The following is an 18,042-nucleotide window of genomic DNA, read 5'->3' on the forward strand; positions in this document are numbered from 1 at the left end:
CCATTATAAGCTCACAGGTCAACCTTGTGTGAGAAAGGAGGGGGGCTTACTTTCTAAGACTGTAAATATAAAATTAGTTTGTAAAATACATAAAATATAAATATATCTATAAATATATATATATTTATGTATATTCACTAAATATAAAATTCAGTTCAGTTCAGTCACTCAGTCGTGTCTGACTCTTTGTGACCCCATGAATCGCAGCACGCCAAGCCTCCCTGTCCACCACTGACTCCCGGAGTCCAAACCCATGTCCATTGAATTGGTGATGCCATCCAGCCACCTCATCCTCTGTCATCCCCTTCTCCTCCTGCCCTCAATCTTTCCCAGCATCAGGGTCTTTTCCACTGAGTCAGCTCTTTGCATCAGGTGGCCAAAGTATTGGAGTTTCAGCATCAGCATCAGTCCTTCCAATGAACACCCAGGACTGGTCTCCTCTAGGATGGACTGGTTGGATCTCCTTGCAGTCCAAGGGACTCTCAAGAGTCTTCTCCAACACCACACTTCAAAAGCATCAATTCTTCAGTGCTCAGCTTTCTATATAGTCCAAATCTCACATCCATACATGACCACTGGAAAAACCATAGCCTTCACTAGATGGACCTTTGTTGACAGAGTAATGTCTCTTCTTTTTAATATGCTGTCTAGGTTGGTCATAACTTTCCTTCCAAGGAGTAAGCGTCTTTTAATTTCATGGCTGCAGTCACCATCTGCAGTGAGTTTGGAGCCCAGAAAAATAAAGTCCGCCACTGTTTCCACTGTTTCCCCATTAGTCTTACCAAATGAAAATGAGGGTGGTTAATTAACTGGGAGTGACAGAAAAGTTATTGAATTATACATGAGATATAATTAATATAAACATATTTCCAGCTAGAAAGTGGTGGTGGAGGTTGAAACAAGATAACCGGAGGTTGTTATTACAATAAATTATTTCACTTTATACCCAAATGGGATGACATCCTTATGTAAATCACTGCATTGAATCAGAAAGAAATATGTTTGTATAGGTGTGTGTGTGTGTGTTTGCACTATAGAAAATATGTACCCAACTAGCATGATGAACAAAAAAAACTAAACTCACAGAAAAAAAAAGTATAGGAATATTTGGGAAAAATGCAAAAGTGTAACGCTTATGTAATGAAATCTCAGAAGGAAAGAAGAGAAAGAAAGAGAAACTCAAAACAATCTTTAAGACTAAATTTCTTTAAGCCCAGAGCTAATGATTACACAACAAAACAACTCATCTTGCTCAAGGATATGTTTTTCCTTAAGCTCTGTACTAATAATTATATAAAAATCTTTATATAATTGTATTTATATAATTTTGTATTTTATACAAAAGCTGGCTTAAAACTTAACATTCAAAAAACTAATATCATGGCATCTGGTCCCATTACTTCATGGCAAATAGATGGGGAACTGCCGGGAGCCAACACACGAGATCCTACCCATGACAAGGTCATGAGGAGAAAACCTGACAGGCAAGGTGGATCAGGTTTTCAGGGATTCCGAAAACCCGCCCCCGGCGCTCACCTTAAAGATGATAACTGTCTTTCTGATGCTTGCTACAATAGACTACTCCCTAATTTCTGTGACACAGGCAGAAGGCCTTCCCCGATCTCTTTCCAAATAATAATCAATTTAGAACTTTAATCAATAAGTTTCCCGGGTGGTGGTATTTTATGAGATTATCCAGGGTGAAAGGAGGGTTTTAATTTAAACTCCTTTGCTGATATTTTAGTTTGTTTGGCAAATGTGTTTATGCCCTTGGTGCTAATATGCATGATTGCTTATGATACCCTAATCATAAAACAGCATAAAAAACCTGATCATATAAAGGCCCTAATAGACACAGAGCCTTTTTGGGGGGTGAAGGAGTCCTATTAGAAAACATAAGAAAAATTACTCTATAGGTGGTTATTGGGTTGACATTTGCTTGCTGTATTTTGCTTGCTGTGTTTTTACTCTTAATGTGCTAAGGTTGTGCAGTGGGAACCATTGTTAATATAGTTAAAGGTCTAGAAAAATAAGAGCTTAGCTCTAGTGTGGTAACAATGAGATGGTTGTTAATTGTCAGCCAGGAGTGCTAGGTAGAAGCTGCCTTACCAAAGTCGCAGAGTCAATGTGGGGTAAACTTCTTAGATAAACGCAACTGACAACTTCTGCAGAAGGATTAATTTTTGTGTTAACATGGTTATACTTCTTCTACTCTGTACTGTTGCCTATGAGACTGCTACCTTTCAGTTAAGGTCACCATAGAAACGGAAAATAGGTTTACATTCACCTGACTTGCATAAAATGTTAATGGGCCCCAAGGCCAGGATATAATGTACAAGACCCTCATAAACAAAGAAGTATGCAGAAAACACCCTGGTTTCGTGAAGAACAAGCTGATGTAATGCTAAACTATCTTCCCCTTAGAAATGTACTAACTTAGGGTATAAAAGCTATGGTAAAAAATAAAGCATTGCCAGACCCTGCAAACACCCCCGTCTGGTCTCTCTCTCTCTCTCTCTCTCTCTCTTTCCCTCGCAGACTTGGCCCTATCAAGGCTGGTCTCACATGTCTTCTCTCGCCGACACCGTTCATCCCGAGGGTACCCCCTGGGTCCTGCTGGGGCTGGACCCCAACAGGGAACAATGGAAATGATGACAGAATTTATTTTCTTGGGCTCCAAAATCACAGCAGATGGTAATTGCAGTCATGAAATTAAAAGACGCTAGCTCCTTGAAAGAAAAGTTATGACCAACCTGAACAGCATATTTAAAAGCAGAGACATTCCTTTGTCAACAAAGGTCCGTCTAGTCAAAGCTATGGTTTTCCAGTGGTCATGTATGGATGTGAGAGGCAGACTATAAAGAAAGCTGAGCACAGAAGAATTGATGCTTTTGAAGTGTGGTGTTGGAGAAGACTCTTGAGAGTCCCTTGGACTGCAAGGAGATCAAACCAGTCAATTCTAAAGGAAATCAGTCCTGAATATTCATTGGAAGAATGGATGCTGAAGCTGAAGCTCCAATACTTTGGTCACCTGATGCAAAGAACTGACTCAATGGAAAACACCCTGATGCTGGGAAAGATTGAAGGCAGAAGGAGAAGGGGACGACAGAGGATGAGATGATTGGATGGCTTCACGGATTCGACTGACATGCATTTGAACAAGCTCTAGGAGTTCGTGATGGACAGGAAAGACTGGGGTGGTGCAGTCCATGGGGTCGCAAAGAGTTGGACACTACTGAGCAACTGAACTGATTGATAATATGACAACAATGTATTTTGCACCAGGACGTGTTTCTCTTTCTTAACAGGAACTTTCTGATTAATTCCATTATTTTAAAATGTATGCTGTGGTATAGGTCTGGTAAGACATTTCTATTATTAGTTCTAATCCTGTTATCTTAAGATGTATGTGGTGGGAGTGGGCCTGGTAAAAGTATACAAGGACTTCATACGACTAACCAGTGGGACACTTTCTGCCCCCTCCTGATGTCTGTGTCAGAAGCTTTTTCTACCCCTTTTTCACTGTAAGAAAACTTTTCCCACATGAAGCTCTGAGTGCCTGAAGCCTCATCTCTAGTCATGAACCTGACACCATTCACTGTAAGCTATCAAAGGTACAGTCATCAAGACAGTATGGTACTGGCACAAAAACAGAAATATAGACCAACTGAACAAGATAGAAAGCCCAGAGATAAACCCACACACATATGGGCACCTTATCTTTGACAAAGGAGGTAAGAATATACAATGAGGAAAAGATAGTCTGTGTAATAAGTGGTGCTGGGAGAACTGGACAGCTATGTGTAAAAGAAGAAAATTAGAACACTTCCTAAAACCATACATAAAGATAAACTTAAAATGGACTAAGACCTAAATGTAAGACAAGAAACTATAAAACAGAAGAAAACATAGGCAGAACACTCTGACATAAATCACAGAAAGATCCTATATGACCCACCTCTTAGAGTAATGGAAACAAAAACAAAAATTGAAAAAAAGGACCTAATTAAACTTAAAAGCTTTTTTCATAGCAAAGGAAACTATAAACAAGGTGAAAAGACAACCCTCAGAATGGGAGAAAAAAGCAAATGAAATAATTGGCAAAGGATATATAAGCAGCTCATGCAGTTAAAGAAAGAACCCAGTCAATGTAGGCAAAAGACCTAAATAGACATTTCTTCAAAGGAAGAATACAGATGACTAATAAATACATGAAAAGATGCTCAACACCACTCATTATTAGAGAAATGAAAATCAAATCTACAATGAGGTATCACCTTACACCAGTCAGAATGGTCAACATCAAAAAATTTACAAACAACAAATGCTAGAGAGGGTATGGAGAAGAGGGAATCCTCTTGCACTGTTGGTGGGAATATAAATTGATACAGACACTATGGAGAACAGCATCAAGATTTGTTTAAAAAACTAGGAATATAACTACCATATGAGCCAACAATTCCACTACTGGGCATATACCTTGAGGAAACCAGAATTGAAAAAGACAAACATACCCCAGTGTTACCTATAGCACTATTTACAATAGCTAGGACATGGAGGCAACCTGGTAGTTCATTGACAGACAGATGGATAAAGAAGTTGTGGTACAAATATACAATGGAATATTACTCAGCCATAAAAAGGAATGCATTTGAGTGCGTTCCAGTGAAGCTGATAAACCTAGAGCCTATTGTATAAAGTAAGTCAGAAAGAGAAAAACCAGTATCATATATTAATGCATATACATGGCATCTAGAAAGATCGTACAGATGAACCTATTTGCAGGGCAGCAACAGAGACGCAGACATAAAGAACAGACTTATGGACACAGTGAGGCAAGGAAAGGATGGGACAATCGAGAGAGTGGCATTGACACATACACCTTACCATATGCAAAATAAATGGTCAGTGGGAATTCGCTGTATGTCACAGGGAGTTCACAACCGGTGCTGACAACCTCTTACTACTCAGACGTCGTGGAAGGTGTCAGGGAGCTTCAAGAGGGAGGGGTCATATATATACCTATGGCTGATTCACGCTGACGTACAGCAGAAACCAACACATCATTGTAAAGCAATTAACCTGCAATGAAAAATTAATTAATTAATCAAAAGAAACGTGAATAACCAGGAGGTAGGTATTTATTGAGCACTTGCTTTGCACCATACATGGTGCTGGGAAACTGGGGTATTTATTTATTTATTTATTTATTTTTTCATTTATTTTTATTAGTTGGAGGCTAATCACTTTACAATATTGCAGTGGGTTTTGTTATACATTGACATGAATCAGCCATGGAGTTACATGTATTCCCCATCCCAATCCCCCCTCCCACCTCCCTCTCCACTCGATTCCTCTGGGTCTTCCCAGTGTGCCAGGCCCGAGCACTTGTCTCATGCATCCCACCTGGGCTGGTGATCTGTTTCACTATAGATAATATACATGCTGTTCTCTCGAAACATCCCACCCTCACCTTATCCCACAGAGTCCAAAAGTCTGTTCTGTACATCTGTGTCTCTTTTTCTGTTTTGCATATAGGGTTATCATTACCATCTTTCTAAATTCCATATATATGTGTTAGTATGCTATAATGTTCTTTATCTTTCTGGCTCACTTCACTCTGTATAATGGGCTCCAGTTTCATCCATCTCATTAGAACTGATTCAAATGAATTCTTTTTAATGGCTGAGTAATATTCCATGGTGTATATGTACCACAGCTTCCTTATCCATTCGTCTGCTGATGGGCATCTAGGTTGCTTCCATGTCCTGGCTATTATAAACAGTGCTGCGATGAACACTGGGGTCCACGTGTCTCTTTCAGATCTGGCTTCCTCAGTGTGTATGCCCAGAAGTGGTATTGCTGGGTCATATGGCAGTTCTATTTCCAGTTTTTTAAGAAATCTCCACACTGTTCTCCATAGCGGCTGTACTAGTTTGCATTCCCGAAACTGGGGTATTTAAAGAAGTGAACATGGACATGGCTCTTGACTTCAAAGTGTTACTGTCCCAGTGGGGGCTAGGAGGAGACATATCATATCAAATAGAAGACACAGAAAATCAAATAGTCCCACAGATCAAATATCAAACAGAAATGGAGTAGTTAAGATAGAAGGTAAGAGTTGTGATTTTGGGGGGGTTATAGTGGCAAAAAAAATATTGTGTGTGCTGGGTGGTGTGAGTGGCATGATCAAGTGTTAGAGACCTTTTCAAACAAAATCTTTCACGAGAAGGATTTACCCATAACTGGAGCCTGTGCTCCACAACAAAAGAAGCCACTGCTATGTGAAGCCCATGGACCACCGTGAAGAGTAGCCCTTACTCACCACAACTAGAGATAGCTCGGCAGAAATGAAGACCCAGTGCAACCAAAAAATAAATAAATAATTTTTAAAACAGTAAAGAGAAAATAATTTTTAAAAAGTATGTAGAATCAAAGAAGTGGTACTTTGTTATCAGGCTGGTGAGCTTGAGGACCAATGATGGGAAGTGACTCACCAGAGGTCACATGGCTATTAGCTATGATTCTTTCAGTTTCAAGCAATAGAAGACCATTTTGATGACCTTATGAAAATGTGGAGGATTAATTATAAATCAAGTCATGTTGCTCTTGGAACCCATTAAAGAGTTCTAGGTGTTGTATATTGACATCTCACTATGGAGGGTGAGAACTGACTGCCACCTCCTTCTCCCTGACCTCTCAATTAACCCAGTGGTATAGTTTCCTTTTACTGCACAATTCTATTATCCTCAGAGTTACTAAATGCTTTGTTTTTCCCAAAAAAAAAAAGAGAGAAGGATTTATGGTCTGCAAGACAAAACGGGATGTCAGAAACATCTCAATTCCATATCTTATCCTAAGGTTTCTGGATAGAAAATAGAGTCAATACTTGAAAACAAAAGCAAACTTCTATCTTCAGGTAAGAGTTGGGGCTTACACTTCAGCTGTTGACTGATGGAAAAGTAGATTAATTCATTTGACAGCAGTTTAACAAATATTAAGCATCACCATGGGTTCCAGGGCTGATGAGGCCATGAGAACTTAAAGTGGCAGGTCCCTCCCTTCAGTGGGAAACAGTAGATGTTGAATGGTTAATAGCACTGACTCTGGAGCCAGGCTGCATGGGTTTAAATTCTGGCTACAACAGCTATTAGCCATGTGACCTTGGAAAAGATACTTTACATTTCTAAGCTTTGCCTGTCACATCTGTAAGATATAATACACCTCTCTAATATGCTTGAGGCTTATATGAATTTGGTCCCCATGAAGCATCTAGAATGTTTTCTGGAACTTAGTACTATATGCATGTTAGTTATTAGACAACTTTTATTCTTAAGCAACAGAAAAGTGGCAAACAATATCATTCCAGATACCGTGTTGATGTGAAGGGAATAGAGAGAGAGAGTCGGCCATGGCAAAAACCATAGGCAGCTTATAATGTGGAATGGGCTCTGGCTTCTCACCACCTGACTTCAGATCTGGACTCTACACTTTCTAACGTGTGACCCTTCTTAAACTATGTGTCTTTGTTTATTAATCTCTCAATGGTTAGTAACATTCATTTCATGGAGTTATTTTGAAGAATTAGACAAGTAAACACTTGTAAGTTACTTAGAATAGTGCCAGGAATAGAGTTAATGTACAAGAGTATTGGCTATTAGCATGAAAATTATTTCTTTTAGACAGTGTAAGAAGCATGTGAAAAACTTCCATGGCCCATGCAAAGAACAGAAAGAAAGCCACTGTGACTGGAAGTTAGTGAGCAAGAGTTTCAACAGTCTTTGCTATGAGATGGGCAGCAATCTTAGCCATCATAGGACTTGTCTTTCTTATCTGGGTAATGGCAGGTGGGAGATTATAACCACTTGAGAGGATGCTTCCCTGATGGCTCAGCAGGTAAAGAACCCATCTGCAATGCAAAAGATACAGGAGACACAGGGTCAATCCCTAGGTCAAGAAGAGCCCCTAAAGGAGGAAATGGCAACTCACTCCAGTAATCTTGCCTAAAAAATCCCATGGATATAAGAGCATGGTGGGCTACAGTCCAAAGGGTCGCAAGGAGTCAGACATGACTGAGCAACTCAGCACAGACACAGAGGATGTAGACCTCGCAGACCCCTATATTCTGGCAGCCTGGATCAATTCCCCAGCCTAGAACAAGAGTTGGTTGACCTGAATATAGACCTGAAAGGGACACAGCGCATTCTGATACTTAGGTTACAATCTCAGCAGCCTAGGTACCAAGACACGAGGACGATGCATAATTGCCAGAGAGACAGTCTTCCTATTAAGCCACCAAAGACACACAGTTCTGGTTCAGTGAGGCATAGGAGGGACAAGCATGTTCGGTTCCTCTAGAGCTCTGCAGCTTTGGGCCGCCAGGAGACACACTCCTGAACAACTTCAGGGAGAATACAGCAACAGGAAATAGCATAACGGCCTGAGCCTCCCTCAAGGGATCTGAGGACAAAAAGAACGCACAAGTGCTCTTATGCATGAGAATATATAAGAGCCCTTCTAGGGTCTTCTAGGAATATATGGGGTGAGATTTCCTGACAGGTATAGAACTCCCTGAAATTAGCTCAGGTTATGTTGTTCTGTAGTTGCTCCATCGTTTCTGATTCTGTAGCCTGCCAGGCTCCTCTGTCCATGGGATTTCCCAGGCAAGAATACTAGAGCAGATTGTCATTTCCTCGTTCAGGGGACCTTCCTGATCCAGGGATCAAACCTGCATCTCCTGCACTGCAGGCAGATTCTTTACTGCTGAGCCATCAAGGAAGCCCAGTTCAGGCTACAAGTAGGTGAGATTTGAGTATTAACACTAATTTGATTTCATTGGTACCTACAGCTTGATGATGACTGGGAAAGCTTGGAATATATAATGCTTGTTATTTTTCCAAGATTACACACTGTGTCTCCTAAACTCCTAATAAAATATCCAATTAACAAATAATTGATGATAGTAATAACAGTGAGTCTTAGTTTCAATAGAATCAAAGAAGACAAGAATTCCAGATCTTAGAAGTAAAGAATCATTCAGTTTCTCTTTGCTTCAGAATAAGAGTTGCTGGAGAGAAAATACAGCAGGACTAGAAAACTCTTTAGAGTATAATAGGAACAATTCATATCTGAGTCACTTAATGCCAATGACTGATCACATTGACGTTATTAGCTTAAGTATGGGGCAGAAATCCAGTAAGATAAACTATGTATTTTTCAAGTGTTCAGCTCAAATGGCCTGGTGTATAGAGGGTAAAACCTTGTTCCAGGAGTAGATGTCCGAGGTCCTGGCTCTGCTACATGACCTAAGTTATGATACTTGGGGCATGTCACAAATTTTAAAATAATAATGGTGATAATAATTATAAACCTCTATCTTTTGGGGGTATTTACAATTTGCCAGTCACTGTTCTTTTTTTTTTTTTTTTTTGCCTATCACTATTCTAAGGGTTTGACACCTAGCAATGCATGTGATCCTCCTTGAAACATTCACAGGTCACACCCATTTTACGTGGCATAGCCAAGTTAAGAATTCATGGAATCCCAGAAGGACAAGGGCTCATCTCCTCCTGTGAGAGCACCAAAATCACAACTAGCTGTTGAGCAACCATCCACAGGAGAATGCTGGAATCTATGAAGAAAAGATACCCCATGTCCAAAGACAAAGAAGAAACTGCAGCAAGATGGTAAGAGGGGCACAATCACGGTAAAATCAAATCCCATACCCAGTGGGTGAACCACAGACTGGAGAACAATAATACCAAAGAAGTTCTCACATTGCTGTGAAGGTTTGGAATCCCATGTCAGGTTTCCTAGCCTGGGGACCCAACAAAGGGACTGGGAATCCCCAGGTAACTTGACCTTGAAGACCAGTAGGATGTGATAACAAGGCTTCCACAGGACTGGGGGAAACAGAGACTCCAGTTTTGGAGGGTACAAACAAAACCTTGCATGCACCAAGATTCAGAGGAAAGGAGCAGTGACTCCACAAGAAACTGAACCAAAACTACCTACTAGTGTTGGAGGGTCTCCTGTGGAGGCATAGGGGCTCACCACAGGAGTGGGGGTGTGGCAGCAGCTGTCTGGGAAGGTCCCCTTTGGCATTAACCCTCTTGGAGGTCACCAGTAACCTTAGCATAGAGTCCATTGACCTGAGGGCTGAGTCACCTCAGACCCAGCAACTACCAGGGAGGAGGGTAACCCTACTCATCAGCAGACAATTAGGTTAAAGCTTTGTTGAGCATAAGCCCACCAAAGCAAGACCCAGTTTTTCCCATCACCAGTCCCTCTCATCAGGAAACTTATACAAGCCACTTAGCCTCCTCCATCAGAGGGCAGACAGAAGGAAGAACCACAATCCCATGGGGACAAAAACAAAACCACGTTACAGAAAGTTATCAGCACGAAAAAGCAGAAAGCTATGTACCAGATGAAGGCACAAGATAAAACCCCAGAAAAAAACTAAATGAAGTGGAAATAGGCAACCTTCCAGAAAAAGAATTCAGAATAATGGTAGTGAAGATGATTTATGATCTCAGAAAAAGAATGGAGGCACAGATTGAGAAGAGGCAGAAAGTTTACCAAAGAACTAGAAGAACTACAGAACAAACAAACAGAGATGAATAATACACTAGAAGGAATCCATTACAGAATAACTGAGGCAGACACACAGATAAATGACCTGGAGGACAGAATGGTGGAAATCACTGCCACAGAACAGAATATAGAAAAGAGAATGAAAAGAAATGAAGAGAGCCTAAGAGATCTCTGGGACAACATTAAATGCACAAACATTCACATCATAGGGGTCCCAGAAGAAGAGGAAGAGAGAGAAATTACCTCAGAAAATATTTGAAGAGATAATAGCTGAAAAATTCTGGGACATGGAAAACAAAATAATCAACTAAGTCCAGGAAGCATAGTCCTGAATCCCAGGCAGGATAAAGCCAAGGAGGAACAAACTGAGACACACAGTAATCAAACTGACAAAAAGACAGAGATAAAATATAAAAAACAAGGGAAAAACAAAAATAACATACAAGGAAAGTCTCAACAGGCTATCAGCTGATTTCTCAAGAGAAACTCTGTAAGTCAGAAGGGAAAGTCATGATATATTTTAAGTTATGAAAGGGAAGAAGTTACAACAAAGAATACTCCAGCAAGACTCTCCTTCAGATTTGATGGAGAAATAAAAAACTTTCCAGATAAGAAGAGGTTAAGAAAATTCAGCATCACCAAACCAGGTTTATAACAAATGTTAAAGGAATGTCTCTAGGTAGAAAACAAGAGAAGGAAAAGCCCTACCTATAGAAAATAAACCAAAACTAATTAAGAAAACGGTAATAAGATCATTGCTGTTGTTTAGTCAGTCAGTCATGTCTAATTCTTTGTGAACCCATGGACTGCAGCATGCAAGGTTTCCATGTCTTTCACCATCTCCTGGAGCTTGCTCAAATTCATGTCCATTGAGCTGAGGATGCCATCCAACCATCTCATAATCTGTCATCCACTCCCCTGCCTTCAATCTTTCCCAGCATCGGGGTCTTTTCTAATGAGTCAGTTCTTTGCATCAGGTGGCCAAAGTATTGGAGCTTCAGCTTCAGCATCAGTCCTTCCAGTGAATATTCAGGACTGATTTCCTTTAGGATGGACTGGTTTGATCTCCTTGCAGACCAAGGGATTCTCAAGAATCTTCTCCAACACCACAATACAAAAGCATCCGTTCTTCAGTGCTCAGCCTTCTTTATAATCCAACTCATACATCCATACATGACTACTGAAAAAAAGCATAGCTTTGACTATATGGACCTTTGTCAGCAAAGTAAAGTCTGTGCTTTGTAATATGCTGTCTAGGTTTGGCATAGGCTTTCTTTCAAGGAGCAAGTGTCTTTTAGTTTCATGACTGCAGTCACTATCTGCAGTGATTTTGGAGCCCAGGAAAATAAAGTGTGTCACTGTTTCCATTGTTTCCCCATCCATTTGCCATGAAGTGATGGGACCAGATGCCATGATCTTAGTTTTCTGAATGTTGAGCTTTAAGCCAACTTTTTCACTCTCCTCTTTCACTTTCATCAAGAGGCGTTTTAGTTCCTCTTCACTTTCTGCCATAATGATGGTGTCATCTGCATATCTGAGCTTATTGATATTTCTCCTGGCAATCTTGATTCCAGCTTGTGCTTCATCCAGCCCAGCATTTCTCATGATGTACTCTGCATAGAAGTTAAATAAGCAGGGTGACAATATACAGCCTTGACATACTCCTTTTCCTATTGGGAACCAGTCTGCTGTTCCATGTCCAGTTCTAACTGTTGCTTCCTGACCTGCATACCGGTTTCTCAAGAGGTGGGTCAGGTGGTCTGGTATTCCTATCTCTTTCAGAATTTTCCACAGTTTATTGTGATCCACATAGTCAAAGGCTTTGGCATAGCCAATAAAGCAGAAATAGATGTTTCTCTGGAACTCTCTTGCTTTTTTGATATTCCAGTGGATGTTGGCAATTTGATCTCTGGTTCCTCTGCCTTTACTAAATCCAACTCGAACATCTGGAAGTTCATGGTTCATGTATTGCTGAAGCCTGGCTTGGAGAATTTTGAGCATTACTTTACTAGCGTGTGAGATGAGTGCAATTGTGTGGTAGTTTGAGCATTCTTTGGGATTGCCTTTCATAGGGATTGGAATGAAAACGGACCTTTTCCAGTCCTGTGGCCACTGCTGAGTTTTCCAAAGTTGCTGGCTTACTGAGTGCAGCACTTTCACAGCATCATCCTTTAGGATTTGAAATAGCTCAACTGGAATTCCATCACATCCACTAGCTTTGTTCGTAGTGATGCTTTCTAAGGCCCACTTGACTTCACATTCCAGGATGTCTGGCTCTAGGTGAGTGATCACACCATTGTGATATCTGGGTTGTGGAGATCTTTTTTGTACAGTTCTTCTGTTCTTCTTAATATTTTCTGCTTCTTTTAGGTCCATACCATTTCTGTCCTTTATTGAGCCCATCTCTGCATGAAATATTCCCTTGGTATCTCTAATTTTCTTGAAGAGATCTAGTCTTTCCCATTCTGTTGCTTTCTTCTATTTCTTTGCATTGATCACTGAGGAAGGCTCTCTTATCTCTCCTGGCTATTCTTTGGAACTCTGCATTCAAATGGGAATATATTTCCTTTTATCCTTTGCTTTTCACTTCTTTTCTTTTCACAACTATTTTTAAGGCCTCCTCAGACAGCCATTTTGCTTTTTGGCATTTCTTTTCCATGGGGATGGTCTTGACCCCTGTCTCCTGTACAATGTCATGAACCTCCATCCATAGTTCATCAGGCTCTCTCTCAGATCTAGTCCCTTAAATCTATTTCTCACTTCCACTGTATAATCATAAGGAATTTTATTTAGCTTCATACCTGAATGGTCTAGTGGTTTTCCCTACTTTCTTCAATTTAAGTCTGAATTTGACAATAAGGAGTTAATGATCTGAGCCACGGTCAGCTCCCAGTGTTGTTTTTGCTGACTGTATAGAGCTTCTCCTTCTTTGGCTGCAAATAATATAATCAATCTGATTTCACTGTTGACCATCTGGTGATGTCCATGTGTAGAGTCTTCTCTTGTGTTGTCGGAAGAGAACATGGAAGCTATGACAGTGTGTTCTCTTGGCAAAACTCTACTAGCCTTTGCCCTGCTTCATTCCATACTCCGAGGCCAAACTTGTTTGTTACTCCAGGCCGAGAGGAGCAGCCCCATGTCCAAGGAGCGGCAGCTATGCGGGCGCAGGAGGGCCGAGAGGAGCTACTCTACATTCAGAGTCAGGAGGTGTGGCCGTAAGGAGACACCCCTCGTCCTAGGTAAGGATCAGCAGCTGCGCTTTGCTGGAGCAGCCATATAGAGATAGCCCACGTCAAAGGTAAGAGAAACCTAACTAAGACGGTAGGTGTTGCAAGAGGGCATCAGAGGGTAGACAGACTGAAGCCACAATCACTGACAAATAGCCAATCTGATCACACGGACCACAGTCTTGTCTAACTCAATGAAACTAAGCCATGCCATGTGGGGTCACCCAAGATGGACGGGTCATGGTGGATTGGTCTGAAAGAATGTGGTCTACTGGATAAGGGAATGGCAAACCACTTCAGAATTCTTGCCTTGAGAACCCCATGAACAGTATGAAAAGGCAAAATGATAGGATACTGAAAGAGGAACTCCCCAGGTCAGTAGGTGCCCAATATGCTACTGGAGATCAGTGGAGAAATAACTCCAGAAAGAATGAAGGGATGGAGCCAAAGCAAAAACAATACCCAGTTTTGGATGTGACTGGTGATAGAAGCAAGGTCCAATGCTGTAAAGAGCAATATTGCATAGGAACCTGGAATGTTAGGTCCATGAATCAAGGCAAATTGGAAGTGGTCAAACAGGAGATGGCAGGAGTGAACGTTGACATTCTAGGAATCAGCGAATTAAAATGGACTGGAATGGGTGAACTTAACTCAGATGATATTATATCTACTATTGTGGGCAGGAATCCCTTAGAAGAAATGGAATAGCCATCATGGTCAACAAAAGAGTCTGAAATGCAGTACTTGGATGCAATCTCAAAAACGACAGAATGATCTCTGTTCATTTCCAAGGCAAACCATTCAGTAGTCATGGTAATCCTAGCCTATGCCCCAACCAGTAATGCTGAAGAAGCTGAAGTGGAAGGGTTCTATGAAGACCTACAAGACCTTTTAGAACTAACACCCAAAAAAGATGTCCTTATCATTATAGGGGACTGGAATGCAAAAGTGGGAAATCAAGAAACACATGGAGTAACAGGCAAGTCTGGCCTTGGTGTATGGAATGAAGCAGGGCAAAAGCTAATAGAGTTTTGCCAAGAGAATGCACTGGTGATAGCAATATCTTATAATAACCTGTAAAGGAAAATAATTTCAAAAATAATATGTGTATATGTATAATTGAATCACACACAAAAAAGAATTCTACTTTATGAAATTTAGTAATGTTTATCTTTTTGCCTATTTTTCCAAATGTCCTATGGACATTAATAACTATGTATGAGAAACAAAATTTTAAATATATTTGTGTAGGATATGATTAATATAAATTAGTTAAAAATAAATCTATTACATTTAAATCATTAATGACATCATTCAAGATGCTCCTATTCTCATTTTTTCTGTACTTCATAAAATATTCTCAATGAAATGTTAATATGTTATACTGTGACTATATATATATTTTCCCTTATATTTCTTCTGATTTTTGCTTTATGTATCTTTGTTTCTTTGTTGTTAAGGTGTCTAATGGTTTATGATGTCTATCTTCTTTGTGAATTGTACCTTTTAGCTGTAAAAATATTCATCTTTGTTTCATTTAAAATAAATAAACATTTTTTAAAGGATTAAAAAACAATAAAATGTGATTAGTTGACCAAGAAATTAAAAAAAAAAAAAAAAGAATTCACGGATTCCATCTTCTTTATCTTCCTTTCCTCTCCTGAATAAGGCAGTGCTAAAGTCAGTAGATAAGACTGAGCATGGTGGGCATTCACACCAGGCAGGCAGGGGGCCCAGTCCTCTGCCTGGCACAGAGTGATAGAGTGAAGGTCGGGGCAGAACACGGAGGGGTGTCCCTAGAGAGGAACAGCCTGGCACAGTGCACTGGATCCCAAGTGGAGTGAGGAAGACAGCCACATGCAAAGAGTTCCAGATGAAACCCAAGAGATTGTCCCAAAGCTTGATATCAGATAGTGGGCTGCCATGAAAAGATGCTCAACATCACTAATTATTAGAGAAAAGCAAATCAAAACTATAATGTGGTACCACCTCACACCAGTCAGAATTCATTGCTGTTCAGTTGTTAAGTCATCTCTGACTCTTTGTGACCCCAGGACTTCAGTGGGTCAGGCTTCCCTGTGCTTTACTAGCTCCTAGAGTTTGCTCAAACTCACATCCACTGAGTCAGTGATGGCATCCAACTATCTAACCCTCTGTTGCCCCCATTCCCTGTCCTCAGTCTTCCCTAGCATCAGGGTCTTTTCCAATGAGTCAGCTCATCACATCAGAATGGTCATCATTAAAAAGTCTACAAATGTGTGTACCACATCTTTATCCATTCATCTGTTGATAGACATTTAGGTCGTTTCCATGTCTTGACTACTGTAAATAGCGCTACTATAAACATTGCCATGCCTCTACCTTTTTGAATTATAGCTTTATCCAGATATATGCCTGGGAGTAGTATTTCCAGTCTATTTTTAGTTTTGGAGGAAACACTATATTGTTCCCCACAGTTGCTGTACCAACTTACATTCCCACCAACAGTGCAGTAGGGTTCCTTTTTCTCTAGACCCTCTCCGGCATTTGTTATTTGTAGACATTTTAATGATAGACATTCTGACCAGTGTGAGGTGGTAGCTCATTGTAGCTCTGATTTGCATTTCTCTAATACTTAGTGTTGCTGAGCACCTTTTCATCTGCCTGTTGGCCATCTGTACATCTTCTTTAGAGAAATGTCTGCTTAGGTTTTCTGCCCATTTTTGATTGAGTTATGTTGTTGCTGAATTGTATGAGTTGTTTGTATATTTTGGAATTTAAGCCCTTGTTGGTCACATCATTTGCAAATATTTATGCACAGCCCATACATAGGTTGTCTTTTTATTTTGTTTATGGTTTCCTTTGCTCCACAAAACCTTGTTAGTTTAATCAGATCCCATTTGTAGCAACAAGGATGGACTTAGAGATTATCATAATAAGTGAAGTAAGTCAGAAAGAAAAAGACAAATACCATATGATATCACTTATATCTGAAATCTAAAATATGACAAAAATGAACCTTCTACAAAACAGAAACAGACTTACAGACATAGAGGATATATAGACTTGTGGTTGCCAGGAAGTGGGGAGGCATGGATTGGGCATTTTGAGTTAGCAGATATAAGCCACTATACAGAATGAATAGACAACAATGTTCTGCTATATAGCATGGGGAACTATATTCAATATCAATCACAGAAAAGAACAAAACAGGTGTATGCATATGTACAATGGAAAAATTCTGCTGTATAGCAGAAACTGACACAACACTGTGTATCAACTATATTTTAATAAAAAAATAGTTTACAAATGACAAATCCTGGTGTTCAGTCACTCAGTCTATGTCCGACTCTTCTGCAACTCCATGGGCTGTAGCCCACCAGGCTTCTCTGTCCCTAGCATTTCCCAGGCAAGAATACTGGAGTGGGTTACCATTTCCTTCTCCAGGGTATCTTCCAGACCCAGGGATCAAACCTGCATCTCCTGCACTGGCAGGATTCTTTACCACTGAGCCACCAGGGAAGCCCCAACAAATGCTGTAGAGGGTGTGAATAAAAGGGAACTCTCTTACACTGTTGATGGGAATGTAAATTGGTGTGGCCACTATCGAAAAAAGTATGGAAGTTCCTCAGAAAACTAAAGATAGAGTTGCTATATGATCCAGGAATCCTTTCTCCTGGGCATAGATCCAGAGAAAACTCTAACTCAAACAATAATGCACTCCAATGTTTATGGGCTTCCCAGGAGGTGTCAGTGGTAAAGAACCTGCCTGCCAGTGCAGGAGATGCTAATAGACTAGGGTTCGATCCTGAGGTGGGGCAGATCCCCTGGAGGAGGACATGGCAACCCACTCCAGTATTCTTTCCTGGAGAATCTCCATGGATGAAATCTCCATGGACTACAGTCTATGCAGTCACAAAGAGTCGGACAATGTTCATAGCAGCACTGTTTACAAAAACTCAAGACAGGGAAACACCCTAAATGTCCATTGACAGGTAAATAGATAAAGAAGATGTGGTACAAATATACAATGAAATACTACCCAGTCATCAAAAGAATTAAATAATGCCATTTGCAGCTACATGGATAGACCTAAAAATTATTGTACTAAGAGGGGAGTCAGAAAGAAATACAAGTGCCATATGATATTACTTACATGCAGAATCATGTAACAATGAACTTATCTGCAAAACAGAAACAGACTGACAGACACAGACAGTAGATTTGTGGTTGCCAAGTG

The 18,042-nt window shown here is 40.3% G+C and overlaps 1 protein-coding gene across 1 annotated transcript in view; it reads right to left on the reverse strand.

Annotated features, from left to right (window-relative positions):
* Window positions 1–18,042, reverse strand: part of IQCM (IQ motif containing M) — a 307,184-nt gene that overhangs the window by 54,083 nt on the left and 235,059 nt on the right. The gene's annotated exons all lie outside the window — the stretch shown is intronic.

This window comes from Cervus elaphus, chromosome 5, assembly GCF_910594005.1.
Source record: "Cervus elaphus chromosome 5, mCerEla1.1, whole genome shotgun sequence".
NCBI classification, from domain to species: domain Eukaryota; kingdom Metazoa; phylum Chordata; class Mammalia; order Artiodactyla; family Cervidae; genus Cervus; species Cervus elaphus.